The sequence below is a fragment of the Myotis davidii genome, unplaced genomic scaffold (genome assembly GCF_000327345.1).
Source record: "Myotis davidii unplaced genomic scaffold, ASM32734v1 scaffold3444, whole genome shotgun sequence".
Lineage (NCBI taxonomy): Eukaryota > Metazoa > Chordata > Mammalia > Chiroptera > Vespertilionidae > Myotis > Myotis davidii.
Window position 1 is genome coordinate 11,273 of NW_006295400.1, and position 3,170 is coordinate 14,442.

General features: G+C 43.8%; 1 long non-coding RNA gene across 1 annotated transcript in view; it reads left to right on the forward strand.

The window, feature by feature from the left end:
- The first annotated feature begins 897 nt into the window (after window positions 1–897).
- Window positions 898–3,170, forward strand: part of LOC107184135 — a 4,243-nt gene continuing 1,970 nt past the window's right edge. Inside the window, exon 1 of the long non-coding RNA XR_001514958.1 lies at window positions 898–2,217. This is a non-coding gene — a long non-coding RNA (uncharacterized LOC107184135). The remainder of the gene's footprint in view (window positions 2,218–3,170) is intronic.

Here is a 3,170-nt window from a genome sequence, read left to right on the forward strand (position 1 = left end):
CTTTCCCAAAGGCATAAGAGTATGGGTTGAACATAGAGTTGAAAAACCTGTTGTTCCAAACTGAGTAACATTTGTTTTATCTTGAAACATTTTTGAAAATCTATAATGAGTAAATTGCATGTATTAAGTATAGTGATTCGTAAATCTTGACAGGTGCATGAAACTGAATCCATCATTATACTCACAATACTGAGCATATCTGTGACTGTGTAGTTGCTTCATGGCCTCATTTAATCTGTCCTTATTCTTCCCAGCTTTTCTGGTAACCATGGTTTTACATTTCATTTTAATGGAGAACTTCGCTTTTTCTAAGTATTTTTCTGCTTTAATTTATATTTCATAAATTCTTGGACATTTATTAAAGATATATTAGTAACTCATTGTTTTGATAGTTATTCTTTTTGTTGTTGTTAATCCTCACCCGAGGATATTTTTACATTGATTCTTTTGGACAGTGGATGAGAGAGGAAAAGACAGAGAGAAACATTGATGTGAAGGAAACACATTGATTGGTTGCCTCCTGTATCACCCCTCACCAGTGCCCTGGCTGGAAGGAGTCTTCAACCAAGGTATGTGTCTTTGACTGGAATGGAACCTGGGACCCTTTGGTCTGTAGACCTATGCTCCATCCAGAACCAAATAGGCCAGAGCTCTGGTAGATATTCTTATCTTTGAATATATCGCCATCATGTCCATTTTAATAAATATTTGGTTATTTTTTAAATATATATATTTTTTAATTGATTTTTTTACAGAGAGGAAGGGAGAGGGATAGAGAGTTAGAAACATCAATGAGAGAGAAATATCGATCAGCTGCCTCCTGCACACCTGCTACCGGGGATGTGCCCACAACCAAGGTACATGCCCTTGACCGGAATCAAACCTGGGACCTTTCAGTCTGCAGGCCGATGCTCTATCCACTGAGCAAAACCGGTTAGGGCAATATTTGGTTGTTTTTAATAAAGGTGGTACAAACATTTCTGTATAATTCTTTATATGGATATAAATGTTATTTACCTTCCTCAGAGGGACATCTCCCACAGGATCCCGGACTGTGAGAGAGCACAGGACGGACTGAGGGATCCCACCTGAGTGTATAAATTTCATGCCCAAGGCCTCTATTTTAAACAAATGAACCAGAATATCACGGTTCCATTCACAGTCAAGGAGGATTCCTGAGCCCCGCGTAGATCTGCAGTGTGGGATATGCAGGAGGTAGCTGATGAATGATTCTGTCTCAGCATTGATTTTTTTTCTCTATCTATCTACTTTGAACTCCAGCATCTCCCTGCAGAGACCTTCCCAGGCCAGGCAATGCTCACAAGGACATTTGTCTTTGGGTGCATTTTAGTGAGACATGGGACCTATAAGAAGCTACTGACTCTCCTGCTGGGCGGCAGGTACTGTGGGCACTCAGGTGTCATTGTGCTGGGCCCCACCGAGGAATGTCCAGCAGACTTCCTAGAGCTCCCTGAGTGTCAGTTGTCTGAATGTGACATTCAGATGATTGATGGTGTAGAGGTCAAGTGGAATTAAGTTAATTAGAAGAGGACATTCTGCCAGGAAAAGGAAGCCCTCTGCTTCTCCGTATCCTGTCGCCTGGCTCATCTCAGCGTCACCGTTGACAAATAACATCAACAGATGGCGCTTGCTTTGGCCTTCCAACATCAATAAAAGTACCAGGCTGAGTACTTGTTGCCAGGATTTTAAGGTTAGATTTTTGACCATTTTCTTTGTTAATGCTCACAAGAACCTGGGTAAGTGGAAACTCATATCAAATTGCTGAAAAAATTCAGTAACTGAGAAATGAAGTCAGCTCCCCAAGTTTATACCACAGACAAGTGTCAGATTGAAGGGGCTGGATTTCAACCATTATTATCTCCAGCGTCAGACACAGTCTCTACCACTGATGTGCAGCCCTCCCTGGAGCAGGTACAGTATGAGGACCAGGGTGGCTCAGCTGCAGCTCCTGTTTCCATGGTTGCAGTTATTCGTTTCCTCCTGTTCCCTTTACATCTCAGAGCACTTCCCTTGACTTTCTGTGTTGAGGGCAACGCCACCATCTGTCATTCTGAGAGTTCGGAAAAGCAGCTGCTTCAGGTGCAAGCAGATGCTCAGGCCCTTCCCGCCTCTGACGGCTCTGCTGCAGCAGTTCCCGGGGGTGACCTGAGCCAGGACCTGGTTGCACGCGGGGGGAATGTTTCAACCACGGCCTGTGTTCATTCCTACGTTAACATGGTCCCTTTTCGTTTCCTTTGCTGCTCTGGAAAGCAATGCTGTCCAGGCCGGTGCCAAGGCTAAGGTGCCCAGAGAAGGTGCGTTCAGGCAGGTCCCCCCACAGCCCCTGGGTCTCCTGCCTGGCATGGCCTACTCAGGCCGCCTGCTCTAAGAGGAAGGGTCCTCCTGCCTATAGACTCCTATCCAATGCCAAGCACAAGGCTCCTCAGTGGCCCCGCCCAGACCCATCCTGTGCTGAGAGGAAGGAGCAGCTCCAGGAGGGACCCTTGCTCTGAGCACAGGCCCCTCCTGACCCTGAGCTCTGAGAACTGGAAGTGTTTAACTTGGATTGAGGAGCATTGAAAGCTTCATTTATTTATAGCTTGTCTAAAAACAGTGTTGATAAGAAATCTTTGGTTATTCATGCAAATGCTGAGTTGATGGGAGACAAGTCATAATCTAATTGTTTTTGTCGAGGTTAAGAGTGAATGTTGCTGATGAAATCAACGTGAAAAGGAGAAAGAAAAATAAAAGGAAATGCTCAAAGCTCAGGTGACTTTGTTTTTATTGTGTGTGAGCATATTTTTTAATGTTTACCTGGGGATCTTTCTTTTTACACCCCTCCCCCTTGCTCCCCCCACACACATTCCCTCTGAGATTCTGCAGTAATTTCTATGCTTACATGTCTCTGAATTCACTCCATTCATCAGTGTTTTATTCATTACACTCTATATATGAGTGAGATCAAGTGATGCTTGTCTTTCTCTGACTGACTTATTTCCCTTAGCAAAATACTCTTCAGGTCCCTCCATGCTGTCTCAAAGGGTAAGAGATCCTTCTTTTTTACTGATCCATAGTATTCAAAATAGTTTGGTACCATAGCTTTTTTATCCACTCATCTACTGATGGGCACTTGGGCTGTTTCCAGATCTTAGCTATTGTAAATAACACTG